The following is an 18,985-nucleotide window of genomic DNA, read 5'->3' as shown; positions in this document are numbered from 1 at the left end:
GCAGTAAGGGCTCCTATCCCTGAGCTTAAGAAAATCAAGATTTAATTAGTTAGAAAGGATCAGGGTGGTGCTGAACTTCTGGCAGAATCTCAGATATCCTCTCCAGAGGAATTCTGTGCAAACACCAAAGTGAGTTTAGAATATGTTGAAAACCTGAAGGAATTACATTCCTCTTTTATTTAGCTTCTTCTGCATGCTACGACAAACTGTTTTCCTTGACTGAAACCTTAGAAATTGATAGAATCCATTATATTTACCAATGGCAGTCAGTCCTATTTATTACAAAAAGACCTGCAAAAAGCTTAATTAGATAATGAATAATGTGCTAAAGCAAGAAATTTCTGTAGTAATTGATCTTGTCCTGAAATCAGAATTCCTCATCACTGATATCTATTAATGAGTCTTCTTTTTGTTTGCATCCACAGTGTCCAATACTTAAAAAGTTGTAATGGATTCTTGGAGCCAATGTGTTCTTGAGATTATGGGTTGAATTGATATTCACCTTGGAAATCTGAAAAATTACCTGGCTTCCTACCAAAAAAAAAAAAAAAAATTGCAAAAATATGAAATAAGACTTTACAAAACCAAAAAAAGGAAAACCCACAGTATTTTTTTTCAGCTCTGTAGATTTGGAAGGTTTGTTGCATAAATTAAAAATTAGGTCTGACAAAGACTGGTAAAAATCCTTTGCTGTTTTGGAAGTTATTTCAGACTGACTGGTGAAAAAAAGTGTCAATCCTCAAAAATAAATGTGAATTTTGCTTAGGAATAAATGTCTAAAATTCTAAATGGGAAAAAAACTATTGTGAAATAATTCGATCCCAAACAGCAATTCTATTTCAAAACATTAGCTAAGGCAAGCTGAAGATGATTTTCAATATACAGATACTCAAACATTATTAATGATAACTAGATAATATTCTAATGATTTAATTTACCACTTCTACTATTTATATGTCAACATTTTAATGATCAATACAATTTATTGTGTGCTTTCATGAAACAGCTTCATATCTGGTTTGCAGCCAAATTTCTATTCGTTTTAGACTTCACAAATATAAAATCAAACAGACAATATATAGTTTCAGTTCTTTTAAAAGTTTGTTGTCACCAACATATGCATTTTTATTTCCCATTTTGTTTTCAAGTATTGTAAACATAATAATGGCTATACTGGATCAGATACCTCTCATCTAATTCCTTGTCCAGAGAGTTAACAGCTGAGTGTACCAATGAAAAGTACAAAAACTGGGCAAGAACAGATAGATATTTTTACACAACACTCTCCCAGTCCCCAACAATTTACCAGCTGATGAATTTTTGAGGCAGAAAAGCTAGGTTTATATTACTAACCGGTAATGCATTTTTCATCCACTATGTTGTTCAAAACCTCCCCAAATCTATGGAAAATTTTAACAGTCAGAGCGTCCTGAAATTTCACAGCTTAATTATTCATTGTGAAGAAATATCTGGTTTTAACCTGCAATTTGTTGAATTTCATTTTCACTGTCTACAAGAACTGAGAGGTAGACAGCAAAGACACTTTTCATATTTGCTCTCTCCATTCCACTAGTGATTTTAGAGATTTCTATCGTATCACCTTTTATAGGTGATCACCCTTGTCGTACCAATCTTTTGCTCTTTTACAGATTGATTAGCCCTAGCTCTGAAGAAGTGGATTCTGTGCTATTTTTAGGGTCCTTTCTGGTTTTTTCTGATCTATTTCCAATGCCACTAACACCTTTTTAATTTAGGAGAAGAGGAGTTATGTACAACATGCAAAATGCATGGATTCACATCATGGCAGCACAGCCTCTATTTAGACACTTCATTTGCTTTTTTGAACTGGTACTAAGGACTAAGCTATTTTCTTCAGAGTTTTTAATATAACCTCGAGATCTTGTTTCTGAACTGTAATAATTAAGATAATAACATTCTATATAAATTTAGGACCCTTTTTTTACCCCCCAACCATGAATCTTTCACCTTTAGCTATACCGAGTTTTATATCCTATTTACCATTGTGTCTCATAAAATTCTTTTGCAGTGGGCACTGTTTGTAGTATTGCCGAGACCATCATCTCACTAATTACCATCTTTTCCATATTATTTATCCTCACATTCAACAGTAGAGGTCCTAGCACTGATCTATCTGGGACTCTGTCAGTAACCTTTGACTACTGTGAAAACAGTCTCTATTTCTATCCATATCCATAACCACCTTTTAATCACTGACTTCTGCATCCAATGAACCTCTCTCTTTCCCAGAGCTGTTTTGATTCTTTAAGACATCTACGTAAGGGATCATGGGATATGCCACTTGAAAATTCAACCAGATTATAACAAATATATTTTGCCAACTTCTTCAAAGAATATCTGTAAGTTTGTGAGATCAGAATTTCTGTTGTGGTGCTATGTTGACTGATCCTCAGAACATCACATTTATTGCACCACTTCTACTAATATTCCAGGAACAGGCACCCTGCTTATGGCATCTGCTGTTCAACAAGTCTGTCTTGGATTTTTTTAAAAATTGCATCATGTTAACCAACCTCCAGTAATCTGTCACCAAGTTAGCTCTTAAGAGAGAGGTTAAATATGACATAATGCAGGGGGGTTGCACAATATTAACTAACAACAAGAGTTCTAAATAAAATCGTATTTGAACTGAAAAAATAACTTGAAACAGAATTTCCACAGCTTCTCCAAAATATTCAACATAGATTGTCAGTTCTGAGATTAGACCTACAAAATCAGACCCTGGCTCTCATCACCAAGTACTTTGGCAAATAATACTTGATATAGTGATGGTGTCTGTGCTAATCTCCTTTCACCTTGCTTGATTCAGCCAGAATGCAGGAAACCCCTGAAGCACATCTAAAATATTTTTTACATTAAGATAGAATAGTCATATTCTGTCTTTCAAGGATGTTGCATTATATTAGGTTCCTCCCCCCCCATTTTCTCGTGAAGGACCTCTTTCTCTGAGATGCTGAATTAATTATCAAGGAAAGACTACAGCCAGACACAACAAAAGAGAGAAGAAAGCATAAGTAGTCCTTTGAGTTTTTTCTCTTACTCTGGTAATGTTCAAGGTATCACATATATAGACCTTGCTTCTCTTTGCTCCTCCCTACTTCATTGCAACAACAAATAAAAGGAGACTTCCTCCCAAAATTTCCCCTCTTCCACCAGTTTCTTTGCTCCCATGTTCTCTTGTAGTCTGTAATGCTTCTCACTCGCTTTACTGCTCTTCACTTCATGTTTCCAGGGGAAGAACAAGGAGACACTGTACAGAAAACCCTTGCATAGCCAAAACATACGTGAAAAATTTCACTGGTCTTCTGAATATGAAGAAAATTTCTCTATTCAGAAACAGACTTAAGCATTCAACACTATATACAGTTTAATTTATTAGTCAGAAAACACTTTACTTTTTATACTTTAAACCAGAACACTGCAGTCTAGAAAAAATGGAATAATTATAAAAATATTTAGATTGTAATTGACAGCTATGCTGGCCTGTCACAGAACTAGATCACCTGAGGTACCAAATTTAAGCCTGTTGAATATCAGATTGTTAATGGTCACACAACGTTCCCCTCCTGGGTGAAAGCCTTTGGCTTGCTATCCAGTACCCAAGATCCTCTCACACCTTGTCCACTCGTTCACCTTTGTATACTGTCCACATTTTCATAGGATGTTTCTGTTGTTTGGGGTTTTTTTATGGAAAGATGTTGCCTTACCTTTTTTTACACACAGTTCCTATGCTTGAAAGCAAGTGCTCTAAAAACAGCATTCACCAGACTTACATTGCCTTTGTTTCTACTACTGCTTGCTCTCAAAAACATCTACTATCAAATACATAATGTGGAGTTCACAGAGTTTATGTTCCTCACTGCCTCTGTTCCTTCCACATCTGCTTCATAGAGTTCTCAGTTGTTCACAAGAAGAGAATGACTGACAGTGCTTACACACAGCTACCTCACCCATGGATCTGGTACTTCTGGTTAGGGAAGGTGACTTTTAGGACCTCTGCGTCCCTTATTTGCTGCTACATTAGACAGGGAGGTCCTGCAGAACAGAAAGATCCAGGTCACCCTCCTGACTCAAGAGGTGTCAGTGACACTGCACAGGAGGTTCTCAGCCAATGCTATTTCCGAACGCTGCTCACAAAGTCACAGAGGACATCTGCACATGGGCTTTCCTGCTGTGGTGCTGGGACTGGAACATGCATTCCCCTCCTGCTGCCTCCACAGCTAGGCATACCTCCTCACATAAGAGAAGAGTTTAATGTCTACCAAACCTGGCTGCAAAGCACTGACAGCAGATATCCAGCCCAATATGGTGAATGGCCACTTGAGACTATGGAATCCAGCCTGCTGATGCAAAAGAGTGAGTTTACTGCTGTCTGTTAAGTCACCATGTCTCTCTTTCAGCTTGACAAGCCCATTCAGCTTCCTCTACCATGACTCATAAAGCAGTTCTTAAGCAGACTGACCTATGCCTAGGAAAAGTTCAATCATCAAGCCAGCATTTACTAGGTACTGGCAAACTTATATTTGGCTGTCTGAAAATGAGACAGAAATCCACTGGGGTAAGGTCCAAGAATACAGAGTTTGTTAAAAGAAAAATCCCACTGCTAGTTGCAGAGATTTTTAGAAGCAAAGACAAGCAGTGGTAGACAAGACACAAGCTGGGGGAACCAGCTGTATTAGTTCCAGCAGCTTGCAGAGTTGTGATGCTCAGGAATCCCGTGGTGACCGCCTTGTGAACAACCTGCTCCAGCGCCAGTGTAACACATAGGCACTAATTTAAGAATAGCTCTTCCTCCTTGTAAAGTAAAAGGCACCACAAGAGAACATTCCCTAACCCCACTCTCTGCCAGAAAAAAGCCACAAAAAGTTCATTTCTTTTTTCCTTTCACTACTTATTCTTGGGTTGTTCTCCTCCCCGGGTCCACTTCCCTGCCCAGATCAGTGCGTGACCTCTATCAGACTTCCCTGAAAGCCTCAGAAATTATAACGTAATTTTTATAGTTACTCTGAAGCATGCACTTAGCAGGCTGGAAATCAGCCTCCAATATCTTTTTATGACACTAATGTTGCTTGAGAAACGTACACTGTAGTTTCTAAAGTGGCTTTAATTGACACCAGAGCTGATCCTGCCCTTTTTGTTTCTGATCCACCCCTTCCGTTCATCCGTATTTCCAAACTACCCCTTGTTTGTTTGGGTTTTTTTTTCTGTTTGGTTTTTGCTTTTTTTTTTTTTTTTTTTTTTTTTTTTTGGTGTGTGACTGCACAGAGAAGAATAGATCTAACTCAGATAAATTCCCTCTTCTGGGTTTCCCACCTGGATGTTGATGGTCCAAATGGCCAGAGCATGGCAGCAGTGATAGGGAGGCAGGACTATTTGTACCATTGCGTACTGTATGGAGTGGAAATACTTTCAAAACAATATTTGTTCATACTGAAGTGCAACCACCACCAATGTGCAAAGCCCACAGTTGTTTGGGTGCTAGAGGCAAGGCAGTACCACTGCATTAGCTAAAGTTAAAACAATTTTCATGAAATTTCTTTTGTAGCCCAGCATTATTTTATCAGCTATTACTCTGACAGCAGCCATACACTCAGAAGGGGATAGTGGATGAAGAATGGACTAGAAGATGTTGCTGGGTGGAGTGGGAGACTGCAGATACAGAGCAGGCATCATGTAAGTACCAAAGGCAGCACTGCCTACTGCAAACTGCAGCCAAGCTTGCAATAACACATGCTGGGCAGTGTATAAAGGGGCATCAAATTGTATCAGGATGCAAACTCATAACAAATAATTGATACAGCAACTTCACCTCAGCCCCTTACAAAAATGTCAGCAAAACAGGCACGCCTGTCTGGGTCCAGTTTTAATTTCATTATGCAAAACCCCACACAATTGTTAACAGCAGCAGCTGATGCTATTCAGGTGTCTGACACTAGGCAAGCAAGACCTATGTGGAAAGACAACTAAAGTCCCTCTCCAATGGGCAGTGAAAGGACAAAGGTGAACTTGCATTTACTGGAGGGAAAAATCCAAGCTCTGCTACCCTGGCATTTAAAAAGCAGGTATTGGTGAAAAATGTTTAGTGTAGCTGCAGGGGCCCGTCAGGACTCCAGTGAGAACAAGCTCTACTAAATTGGCACAAAGCTTTTTGAACAAACACAGTCTTGAAGGGAGGAACTGTGAGAAATAGATCTAATGGAGTCCCTCTCCACTTGCACTTTGGGAAAGAGGGACGTTTAACAACATTCCCTTCCTTCTCCCCTGTATCACTAATCCTGTTTCACCACATTTCATAAAAGACTTAACACTTGCTGGGGAACAATCCATGGACCTGATTTTCAATTGCTGCTGGATATGAAGAAACAATATTTTATCAGCAGGGTTGAGATATTCACTGGAGGATTTAAGGTCTTCTGAAAATTTCAACAGGCACAAACAGCTTTAAAAATCGACTCTGGTATCACCCTATCTACTCATACAATGTCCTGCACAGCAAGAAGGATGTTCTAATCGCACTAAACTACTCTCTAGAAAGTACAGAAAGGGAAAAAAGCAATAGACAAGAAATGAAAGAAATTTAACACTATTTGTTATGAAGTAAGAAGTACCTCTGAAGCAGGCATCTAACAGCTTAAAAACTGGCCATGACTAACAATATATAATAATAAAAATATACCTCCATAAAGGGAGAGCATAAATATAAGAGACTCCCTTTTCAAATCGTGGTTTGTGTGAAAACCTATTGTGTTGCAACAGAAAGGCATGAGGCTGGAATGTTCCAGGAACCAGGGATGATGGAGCCGCCTACTCTAAAAGGCATATAATCCATCTATGCAATAGCTTGCTCATTTTTTCAGGATGTAATCAAGTGTCTGTGTAACATGGAAATCTTATTTCCTTAATCAATTGGAATGGCAGACTGTATTTAAAAAAGCCCAAAACTCTGCATTTCACAGCCTCATATCTCATTGAATCCATTTTGAAAACAGAATACTGCTTCTACTCTGTATGGATAGATTTTAAAGCCACTTTAATTTCATTTAAATGTACCACATTTAAATAAAAACAATTTGTTATCCCTAGTAGGGAAATAGGGCCACAACATACAATTATTGCATCAGAATATATCTTGTGCCCTCAGCTGTTTGGATACAGCAGCTGGGTAGGCAGTTTAAAAGAGAACAGGAATCATCAGTTACAGTAAACAGACCCAGGCAGTACTGGGGAAAATAAAGTATACAATAGCTAAAGCAAGGCATGATTAGGGCGGACTGTCTGGCTTTCAGGAATGTGAAAGGATTTACTTTCACAAAAAGCCATGGGTAGACTGTTTCAAGAATATTTTTCTGTTCAAAGTTCATACTGAGGTTTTATGTTTCGAAAAGAAACCTTTTTGAACACCTCCATTTAGCACTAACCCAGTCTGCTTTGATCTGAATATCATCATTCCTTTGAAGAAGCTAAAACATGCTGAAGACTCACAGAAAACACTGTTTGGTTTTGCTAGAAATTATATTATTCATACAGAAGTTATTCACAGAAAACACATGATTTTGGGGTTTAGGATTTCTTCTCTGGTGCTCATGAGTAGATTCTAAAATTGAGAACCTTTGAATTTTTCCAAAGTAACGAAGGACAGAATTATTAGTAATTCTTCATGGCTACCCTAATACCACAACCTAACAAAAAAGTGAAATTAATTCAGTATACTTTTCATGCTCGTGACTAATTACAGAGAAACTTGACTCATTATCTTCTTAGAAAACCATACAAATAGCTAGAAGAAGGGGGGAGGGATAAGAAAGTTAACAAATCATCTTCTTAAGGACTGATTCAAAAACTCTGCTTCTCCATAATGATTCCTCACTCATATATACATGCAGCAAAATACGTGCAACACAGAAATCAACAGGACTTCTGAATAAACTTAAGAGGTATATCCATGAAATAAAGACCAAATCAAGAGGCATCTTACATTGCAATTACAGTAAAATTATTTGATTTTTACTCAGGTTTGCACACTTTACATTGCAATTATATCCAGAGTAACAAAGACTAAACCCTCCAAATTATTTCTTTTTAAAGATTACAACAAAGTATTTTATACTAGAATATGCCGCCTGTCTAACTCCTGTTCCAGACAAGTGAATTTAACTTTCTATTCCTTTATTAAGCAAATAATTATAAACCTCAGGCAGCTTGCTTATGAGAAAGTCTGAATTTGTAAATTTTTTGGGAGGGGAAAAATCCAAACAAACCAACCACCCAAAAAATACCCAACCTCAACAAAGAAATAAAACCCAGAATAAGCCTGTATTCCCATTACAATTATTAATTTACTTCATTGCCTGAAAGAACGCACAACTAATCAGGCTACTTCTTCATAGTAGGGAAAAGTAATCCATATTACAGAAAAAAAAAAACCCTTAACATACAAAACACTTGAAAAAAGATCTCATTAAGGATTAGTCTATTTCATGACAGACACGTGATAATTCAAAGCATTGAACTGATTACTTAAAATCTTTGACTATGCAGAAGTCAGGTTGAAAAACAGGGTTTGAGCCATGTAGTGCAATTTATTTAAGACAACAATATTGCTCTCTTCTACAGAACTCCCCAGCTCTCTGGGCCAAACACTTCAGCTGGGTCAGAACCAGCTGTATGCAGAGGAGGGAGTTGTGCAACCATATAACGAGATATGGAGGAAGAACTTATTTATATTGGAAGGAACCTCTGAAGGTCAACAGCTTCTATACTTTACTCATGGCAGCCTTTAGAGCTTCAAAGGCTGCTCAAGGCCGTTCTCAATTAAGATTAGAGTATCTCCAAGATATGCATGGAGATCCTACAGCCTCTTCAGACTACTTATCCCAACATCTGATCACCCCAATGATGCAAATCTTTCCTAATGTCTAATTGAAACATCCCTTGCTGGAACTTTTTCTGTTGTCCCTATAGCACTGTCACCTAGCTCCTCCAAGAAGAGAGTCTGGTTCTGTCTTTTCTGTACCCTCCCATTAACTGAAAACAAGATCCACCACCTTAGTCTTCTTTGAACACTGAGGACACCCAGCTCTTCCACTTCTCTTTTAACATTATGTGCTTCTGTACCCTAATTATCTTGGCAGTCTTCCTCTAGGCCTGCTTCAGAATGTCACCATTTCTCCTATACTGAGGGGCACAAAACCAGACACTGTTTTTGATGCCGTCACACAAATGTCAAGCTGACAGAAATACTCACTTCTCTCAGCTACTGGCTTCATTCTTGCTCAAAGGTACCTTGCTGACTCAGATTCAACACGGTGTCCACCAGGAAAGCAATGTCTTTTGCTGTCACGTTGCTCTCTAGCCATGGGTTTCCTGCCTGTGTAGTTGTTTCAATGTTCAGACTCTGCTGAACACCAACCATGAGGTTCTTGTCAGCCCACTTCTCCAGCCTGTCAAGGTCTCTCAGAGGAGCAGCCCTGCCCTCCAACCCACACAACCAGGTGTCATCAACAAGCTTGCTGATTGTGCATTCCATCACCTCATCCAGGTAGTTAATTAAGATTATAAATGCAAAGCTGAACTATTTAATTTCACTGAATACTAATTATCATGTCCTGAAAAGGATAAAGGACTTCCATGCAGTTTAATTTTAACTAATTAACAGGTTGGTAAATGGGGTGTTACAAAGAACTAGTACTTCAGTACACAAGTAAGTCACCAAGTAAAGCCTCTTCAGTATTTTTTTTTAATGGGCAGTTTGCACTTGGTGACTCACTGAAATAGCTCCAATGAAAGATTTCTCTCCAACACATCCTTCTAAATATGGAGAACTAAATACACAAAGTATCTGTGTCAGTGACTCTCAAGAAGTCTGGGAAAAGGGCCTAAATTAAGAGCCATTGTATATTTATACTGCAATAAGCTACAGAGCTGTTAGTTACATCTCAGTACTGCAGGCTGTGCACTTCCATATACAAACTTTCAGAGAATGCAAGTAACAGGAATTCCTTCACAAAGAACAAATGTTTTTTCTTAGACTATTTAACTCACAATGTTTCACAGACCTACATTATTTGCTAGCACGATTTTGCAGTAGATATATTTCTACAGAATAGATGTGCCAGATCATTGCTGAGGAACTGTGTTCTGCTGTCATGAAGTCTGCTATACAGCTGGGTCTCAAGATTTGAGCTTTAAACTATCAAAATCCTCAACTTATGGGTATAGAGATAACTTAAACTACTTAGCAAACGTGAATGAACCTGCAATGAGTCCTCAAAATGTTAAAATATATAACCTGCATTATTAGTACAGCTGGAACTTTGATCTTCGTAGTTTAGTAGCTACACATTTTTGCAGTTTCTTCACATCAGTGAAATTCACCATTTTTGATTCAAGAGATTGACAAGAAATTTTCTAGGCTCTACTCTGTCAGAAATTTTCTACATGTCTGCCTGTAGTCTTTCAACTTGATAGAGTTAACCAGAGATGAATATATTCACTTGTTCCTCAGCTGCTTAGAGATGTAGAACACAACAGAGCCACCTGGATTAAAAAGCCTAAAAATGCTAAGTGACAATTCTGCAAGTAATTTACACAGGCACGTTAGTAACAAAAAGAATACTTCAGGAGACAATTCTATTGCAACAGCATTTACAGGTTGCTACGGTCAAAAATTAGTCCTGATGTGTGCATCCAGCCTTGCACATCTTACACACATAGTAACTAAGAGAAATAGAAAGAAAAACACACAACTGCATATCACAGCAGTATAGTAGCAACCAAAACCTTAATACATAGAAGAGTTTATTATTAAACTACAACTGTCCTAAAATGCCTATTCTTACATCCACAATAAATGTTAATAGAACCACTATTTGACGTATTTTATTTGCAAAAACATTGACAAGTATGTATCATGACCTTTCCTCATAATTTTCAGCTATTTCTCCAAAGGCTGATTCATAACAGGAAATATTTCAATTATCATCAGTGCTTCATCTGAGCATCCTTGCTTTTTAATGCAGTTAGTATTACACAACAATTTTAATAGAAATATACCATTCATAACTTTGCCTTCAAAATTCCTATTAGAAATCCATTTGAAATAAAAGGGCAGGGGGGCACTGCTTACCCCAACTAACATCTATGGAAGTTCCCTGAAGAGGAAATCCTAAGTGGACTCAAACTAATAAATATATCAAATACAATTTCCTCCTCTAAGTTATTTCATTTGGAGTAATTTACAACCAGGGCCAAAACCAGCTGCACAGAAACAGGACACAATGTTCCTACATTGCTTAAAGTACCTGCTATAAGAACAAGCAGGGCTTGTTTAAAAAGCAGAATTATACTTATAAAGCAGAAAAAATCTTATGATTTTCATGTTAAATTCCAAGAAAAGTGATCACCAGGTGAAGTATTTGGGCAGAGAATCAGTTTTCAACTTATGTACAGTTAATCACAATTGAACAGAGACTATATAAACTAGTCAAGAAATATGCTATTAGTGCATATATAATTGGCTTTATACATGTTAAATTTAAGTGTATTTTCCCAAAAAAAGCTTCGATACATCCAGAACTGTATCTTTCCTCAAGGAAGGTGAGGATGGGAGTAGGGGAAGTGAGAGATTACTAACCCCTATAGTACATTTTACAAAGGTCAGTATTTTAATTAGGACAATTACCACAGAATTAAACTGTGTAAGAATTTTCACAATTAGCCACTAACATTCTTTCATCACTTTTCCACTAAGTTATACCACAGGCTACTCCTAGCTGACATCATGTCGACCAAAGCTCCCAAGTCCTCTTCTGGCAGGCAGCTTTTCAGCTACTCATTCATCCCAAGCCCGTAGTGCTCCACAGGGCTGTTGTCACCCAAGGGCAGGATCCAGCACTTGGCCTTGTTGAATCTTGTATCATTGGCCTTAGCACATCAATCCAGCACATCCACATCCCGTTGCAGAGCCTTCCTACCCTCCAGCAGATCAACACTTGCACCCAGCTTGGTGTCACTGGCAAACAGACTGAGGGTGCACTTGGATCCTCTTCCAGATCATCAATAAAGATATTCACTAGGACTGGCCCCAATACTGAGCCACACTAGTGACTGGCCACCAACTGGATTTAACTATTCGCCACCACTCTCTGAGCCCAGACATCTATATAGTTTTTAACCCATCAAAGAGTGCATCTGTGTAAGCCATGGGCTGCCAGCTTCACCAGCAAAATGCTGTGGGAGACAGCATTGAAGACCTTACTAAAACCCAGGCAGACACATCCACAGCCTTTCCTCATCCACTGGGCAGGTTACCTGGTCGGAAAAAAACCACATTGATCAAGCAGGACCTGGTTTTTACAAACCCACACTGGCTGAGCCTGATTCCCTGGCTGTCTGTATGTGCCACGTGAAGGCACTCAAAATGATCTGCTCTATGACCTTCCCTGACCCTGAGGTCAGACTGACAGGCCTGTAGTTCCCCAGATCCTCCTTCCAACCCTTCTTGTAGAGGGGTGTCACATTTAATAACCTCTACTAACCTCCACCATTAAGCAGGATTGCTGGTAAATAATGGAAAGTGGCTCAGTGAGCACTTCTGCCAGTGCCATCAGTACCCTCGGGTGGATCCCACTCGGCCTTGTAGACTTGTGAGTGTGTAAGTGGTGCAGAAGGTCTCTGACCCTTTCCCTGTGGATTACAGGGCCTTCATTCTGCCCCTTGTCTCTTCATTCTGGCTCAGGGGGCTGGGTACTCAGAGAACAGCTGGTCATGCTATTAAAAACTGAGGAAAAGAAGGCATTAAGTACCTCAGCCTCTTTTCTCATCCTTTGTCACTTTGTTTGCCCTCTCATCCAATAAAGGATGGGGATTGTCCTTGGCCTTCCTTTAGTTACTGGTGTATTAATAGAAACACTTTCTATCAAGTTTTACAGCAGTAGCCAGATTAAGTTCTAATTGGCCCTTCTAATTTTCTCCCTGCATAACCTCATGACATCCTTGTAGCCCTCCTGAGTTGCTGCCCCTTCTTCCAGAGGCCATAGACTCCTATTTTTCCTAATTTCAAACCAGAACAATCTCTTCAGTCAGGCTAGTCTTCTTCCCCAACAGCTCTACTTAAGGCACATGGGGACAGCCTGCTCCTGCACTTCTAGGATTTTCTTCAAAAATGCCCATCCTTCCTGGATTTCTGCCCTTCAGGAATGTCTCCCAGAAGTTTGTCAACCAGTCTCCTCAATATGCCAGTCTGCCCTCGAGAAGTCCAAGGTAACAGTTCTGCTGCTCCTTACTTCTCCAAGAATTAAAAACTCTGTAATTTCACAATCACTGTGCCCAAGACAGCCTCCAATCAACGCATCACCCACAAGTCATTCTCTGTTTGTGAGCAGTAAGTCCAGCAGGGCACCTTCCCTAGTTGGCTTACTTGCCAGTTGTGTCAGGAAGTTCTCTTCTACATTCTCTGAGAACGGTTTCCTCTAGACTGTTTCTTCTCCACCACATTGTATGTCCAGCAGACACCTGGTGAGTTGAAGTTCCCCAGGAGAACAAGGGCTAATGATTGTAAAACTTTTCACAGCTGCTCAGAAAATATTTTGTCTGCCTCTGCAACCTGGCTGGATGGTCTGCAAGAGACTCCCAACCAGGATATCTGCACTGTTGGCCTTACCCATAAACACCCCACTGGCATCATAATTAAGCTCTAGACAATCCAAACACTCCCTAAAACACAGGGCTATTCCACCACATCTCCTTCCTTGCCTATCCCTTCTGAAGAGTTTACAGGCATCTCCTGCAGCCCTCCAGCTGTGAGTCATCACACAATGGCCATGTTTCCGTAATGGAAATTATATCATAGTTTTCCTGCTACACAATGGCTTCCAGCTCCTCCTGTCTGTTGCCCGTGCTGCATGCACCGATGCAGAAGCAATTCAATCAGGCTATTTATACCACCACCTTTTTCAGGGAAGAAGTCCTGATTCCCGTCTGACCAATCTCAGATGCTTCTGTGATTTCTAACACATGGATAACCACTGGTTTTTGCTGCCACAAGGATCTCCATCCCCTATCTTCAATGAAATGAAAGATCAAAGGACATCACTAGCACACCATTCCTCAAACATGGGTGTGCTGTCCCCAGGCTTATCACTAGTAAACCTGGTTTTATCAGTTTCCCCCTTCAAATTTAGTTCAAAGCTCTTCTAATGAGCCCTTCTAACTTCTGTGCAAAGATCCTTTTCTCCCTTTTAGGCAGGTGTACACAGTCTGTCGCCAGCAGGCCTGGTGTCATGTAAACCAACTGATGATCAAAAACTCCAAAATTCTGCCAGTGACACTAGGCTTGGAGCCAGGAATCAATCAGCTGGCTCTTCCTGTTTTTTCCCTCATCATTCCCTGCAACTGGAAGGATTGAGAAGCACACCACCAGTGCTCCTGATACCTTAACCAAGGCCCTGAAGTCTCTTTGCAGCACATGCACACTTCTTGTCATAACTTCATTGCTACCTGCCTGGGGAAAAAAAAATTAAAAAAAAAAATCAAGAATGGATATTAATCTGAGGGCCATATCAGCATAGGAAACTTTCTCTCCACATCTTTAACCCAGGCCTCAGGGAGGCAGCAGACTTCCCCAAGAAGTGGGTCCTTCTCTTTGAGCCTTCTGCTCCCCTCAGAAAAGAGTCTCCTATGACAATGACCCATCCTTTTTGCTTTGTAGGAGCAGTTTTGATGCAGGGTAAAGGTTGACCCAACCTTGGCAGCACCAAGACAAATGAACCATCATCCTTTTTACTGCTTGGTTTCATGTGCAGAGGCTCCTAAGTATTATATGAGGGCATTTGGGAAGGTAAGGCAGTCACAGAGGAGACACCTGCTGCATTGGGCAGGAACTTGTCAACATTGCCCCTTATCCCTTAAGGCACTGCACTCAGCCAGGCAGAGACAACATAAGGAATCTTCTCTACCATGCCCACTGCAAGTTCTTCAGATGTATCAAAATGGTAATCACAAGCCATTGGGAAACTCCCTTAAGTAGGGAAAATCCCAAGAAATTTAATAAAATCTTCTCCAACATAGAAGCCTGACATAAAAACTATTATACAGAATTAATAATACAGTGCCTCAGTTGCCAGAATGTAATATATAAACGACACTAAGTTATTGTCAAAAAATAACAATACTCTACTGAAGGCTGTGTGCAAACATTGATTTCTAGGTATAAGTTTATGCACCAAAATAAAACTTACTTTTAGAGGATTCATTTCGTCCCCTTGCCTCCCTTGTCAATACAGAATTGAACAAGAAAAGTTAGAAGAGTAACTTTGCTTACAACACTGTCACACAGCTGCTCCATAATGCCACCTGAGCCAGGAAGGATCCCAAGCATTCAGCAGAGAGACCCTTCTATTTCCCTCCAGTAATCAATTTAGAATCTCTTGCCGCATTTTAGCTGCGACTATCCTCCAAAAGGCAGAGTTCAGAATTTATCTAGTTTAAAACACAAATCTAAGGAAAGCCGCCAAATGAAAATATCTCTTGAACAACTTCAACAAAACCTCTGTTAAGAAAATTCAAGGATATTAGCAGTACTAAAAATAAGCTTAGGTCAAAAGAAGTGTTTGCCTTATCTAAAACAGTTAAAAACTCTTGTTCCTTGTCCTGTCAAAACAGGCCCTGGTGAAAAGTCTTTCTTGTGGGCTACATTTATATCTCAAAAAAGTTGCAAGAGCATCTCCTCGGAGCCTTCTCCAGGGTGAGCAAGCCCAACTCTCTTGGCCTTTCTTCACAGCAGAGCTGTTCCATGTTTGTGTTCCTCCTCTAGACTTGCTCCAACAGCACATGACTTTCTTGTGCTGAGAGCCCCAGAGCTGGATGCAGTGTTCCAGGTGGGGTCAGAGCAGAGCAGAGGGGCAGAATCTCCTCCCTCACCCTGCTGCCCACACTGCTTTTGATGCAGCCCAGGACAGAATTGGCGTTCTGGGCTGCATGTGCAGATTGCCAGCTCATGCCCAGTTTTTCATCCACAAGTACCTTCAAGTCCTCCTTGGTGGGGCTGCTCTCAATCCCTTCATCCCCCAGCCTGTATCAATACCAGGAGTTGCCCTGACCCAGATGGGGACCTTGCACTTGGCCTTTCACTGTCACAAAGGCTAATTTCAAAGACATTCAGCAGTTATGAAGAAAGCAGTTGTTAAACATTAGGCAGACTTACCTGGCTTGAACTTTCAATGTAAAATGTAATATAGTCTTGCATGAAATAACCTTTCCCCCTAAAATTTACACCTAAATGTGATTTCTGTAATGCATCATGGAAAAGTAAGTGGTATGTATTTTGGAAGGAGGAAGCAAAAGCAGTAAAAGCCTTGTCTGATGATAATGATGTTGAAAACAAAATTTCCCATGTAATTTTGAACATTTCAGAATTTCCATAGGAGTACTCTTCAAGAAAAACAGATCTCTCTTTGCTATGTATCATTAGCAATTATGGAAACACAGTAATGTGATTAGAAACATAATTGGTTCAGCACACGTATTGGTAACCTCCAGCTTCTCAATTTTCTTTCTTACTGGAATGAGTCACCTTAGCAAAGCTGACAAAACTTCAGCAGTGACAACTCTGACAGCAATGTCTAGTTATCAGATTCCAAGGTGAAGTTAATGAACTACACAGGTAACGGTAACTACGCGATAGCTAAACAGCAAAAATAAATCGAACAAACAAAAGCCCTCAAAAACAAGCAAACAAAACTCCCCAAACAAAAACCTAACAAAAAATCCCCCAGTACACAAAAATACTTAAAAACAAACATACAAAAAATCCAGAACATAACAAAACCTAGCCAAACTAGTTAATGATTAATAAACAAAGCCCTACTACTGAAACAAAAAGAAATGCAGTGATAAGCGATCACAGCAGAGATGTCACAGACCAGGAGTGATAAACTGCTCAGGACAGAATAAATCAACCATAACGTCAACAAGGTCTTCTACAGTGAGCAAAGACATAATGACATTTTCTAAAACCATTTTAATAGTTGTTCCATTGAATAAAAGCTGACAGCTTTAAAAGGCATTCCTTTTCACATTTACATGCTTAATTTTCTTTCATTTTCTGAAGTGTGTAGGCCAGATAGGAACATAGATACATGTAAACCCATACGAAAAATGTAACTAAATCCAGGAACCTCCATGATTTTTGCAATAAGTCTAATGATGTACTTACATATGTATATACCTAGTCCTTATACTTAGTATATACCATAATGTGTATGGCACAAATTAAAGTTAAAGAGACTACATAAAACTTACTTGCCTAACTTTGGGGTTTTGGCTATTGATATTATTATTATGGTGCCACCGTTGTATATTTTTTTCTTTCTTTTAAAATTAATTTTCATTCATAATGCTCTGCTGACGCATATATATATATATATGAACACAGAGCACCACTAACATTGTTTAGCTTTTTAGTAGGTTTATAGTAATATTGTAATTCAGGATTTGTATTATTAAAATATTTTATTCTTTTGATTAAAGACTGAAGTAAAATTTGTTGAAGAAAGAATTGATTGAGTACAGAATTGATTGAGTACAGCACCACAGAAAGGCTTGGAATTAAAGTTTCCAGAAGCCTCTTGTGTGATTTGTAAAGACAACCACTTACTCTTTCCATGGCCACTAAAGAGAAAAGTTGCTATAAATGCTACCAATTCACTTCTATGTAGACATCTTAATGAAACAAGTCATTAATGAAACAAGGTGGTGTTCTAAGTAGTTGAAAAATGCTGTTGCTTTCCTTATGACTAAAGCCTTCTTTTTCCCCCCAAGGAGGAAGGTTACTTTTCATTTGTACACAAGAGAGATTAAAGAGAAATTAATACACCACACTTCATACTGAAAATCAAAAGGATGAAAGTAAGGATAAAAGAGCCATAGGAGTAATGAAGACACAGTCTCTTCTCATTACTAACCTCTACAGCCAAAATCTTCTCAAAAGCCGAATCTCTCTTTAGTGAATGTACTTAAATTACAGCATATTATTGATGTTATGTCTACAACTAAAGCTCAATTTCTGGAACTGGTAAGCACAGAAATGCACTCAAAGAAGGAGCAATCAAGGATGTCATAATGGATGGATCCATGCAAACAATTAAAGCTATAGCATTAGTGCTTTACTCTGTCGAGTGTGTTTTCGTGACTCTGTATATCCTCTGCATACTATTTGAACTGTAAATAAAGGCAGACTGACTAATCATGAATTATTAAGATTAATTTTTAGAAGTTACCCAATTTCCAGTATGTGTTTAGACATGCCTGGGAGAGAGATACTGCTACTTATAGAAAACTGCTACGGTATCAAGACTAAATTTTTTTCCACGGAGTTAAAAAAAAAATTGTATATATATATATATAAGCTCCCCCGAGATGGCGAAGGTTTAATTTCATTCAAGGGCTGCTCTGCTGGCGTTACGGAGCCAGGAAGCCAGGTCACTGTGGCATAGCTCACCCCGCAGCACACGCTCTCACTCCGGCTACTCACACTGTTTCCCTTCTGCCTTCCAGGCAGGATTTCCCGGCTGCGAGCAAGGCGGGCTCGAGCCCAGCAGCGGGACGGCGCTGAAGCCAGGCCATCGGGCAGCTCCAAACTTTACGGCGCTCCCGGCCGCCCCGGGGCAGCGCCCCCGACCCTCCCCACCCGGCCGCTTCCCGGGCGAGCTCTCCCTCCCTCCCTCCGCCGACCGAGACCCCGGGCCGGAGGCGGCCTCTCGCCCCCTCATCCCCCGGCCCGGCGGCCAGCCGCTCCCGCCATCCCCCTTCCCCACAGCCCCCTGCGCACCAGCCTCGGTAACCCGCCGCTCGTTCACCTCCGCGCTCCGGCCGCCCCCTCTCCGCTCCCCTCGCCTGCCGAGCGCGCCAGGCGCCCCCGGAGCCGCCTCCCGGCCCGGCCCCCCCGCCA

General features: G+C 40.0%; 1 protein-coding gene across 4 annotated transcripts in view; it reads right to left on the bottom strand.

Annotated features, from left to right (window-relative positions):
• The window catches only part of ANKIB1 (ankyrin repeat and IBR domain containing 1), an 89,348-nt gene that overhangs the window by 70,100 nt on the left and 263 nt on the right, over positions 1-18,985 (bottom strand). The window contains exon 1 of one of the 4 annotated variants that reach the window (XM_085050703.1): positions 18,894-18,914. The exons of the other annotated variants lie outside the window; for them this stretch is intronic. The gene's annotated coding sequence lies outside the window, so the exon portion shown is untranslated. Of the gene's footprint in view, positions 1-18,893; positions 18,915-18,985 lie in introns of those variants that run through there. 4 annotated transcript variants of the gene reach the window in all.

The sequence above is a fragment of the Lichenostomus cassidix genome, chromosome 2 (genome assembly GCF_008360975.1).
Source record: "Lichenostomus cassidix isolate B80296 chromosome 2, HeHo_3.0, whole genome shotgun sequence".
NCBI lineage: Eukaryota > Metazoa > Chordata > Aves > Passeriformes > Meliphagidae > Lichenostomus > Lichenostomus cassidix.
Note: the sequence above shows the minus strand (reverse complement) of the source record. Positions and strands in the feature narration are given on the sequence as shown.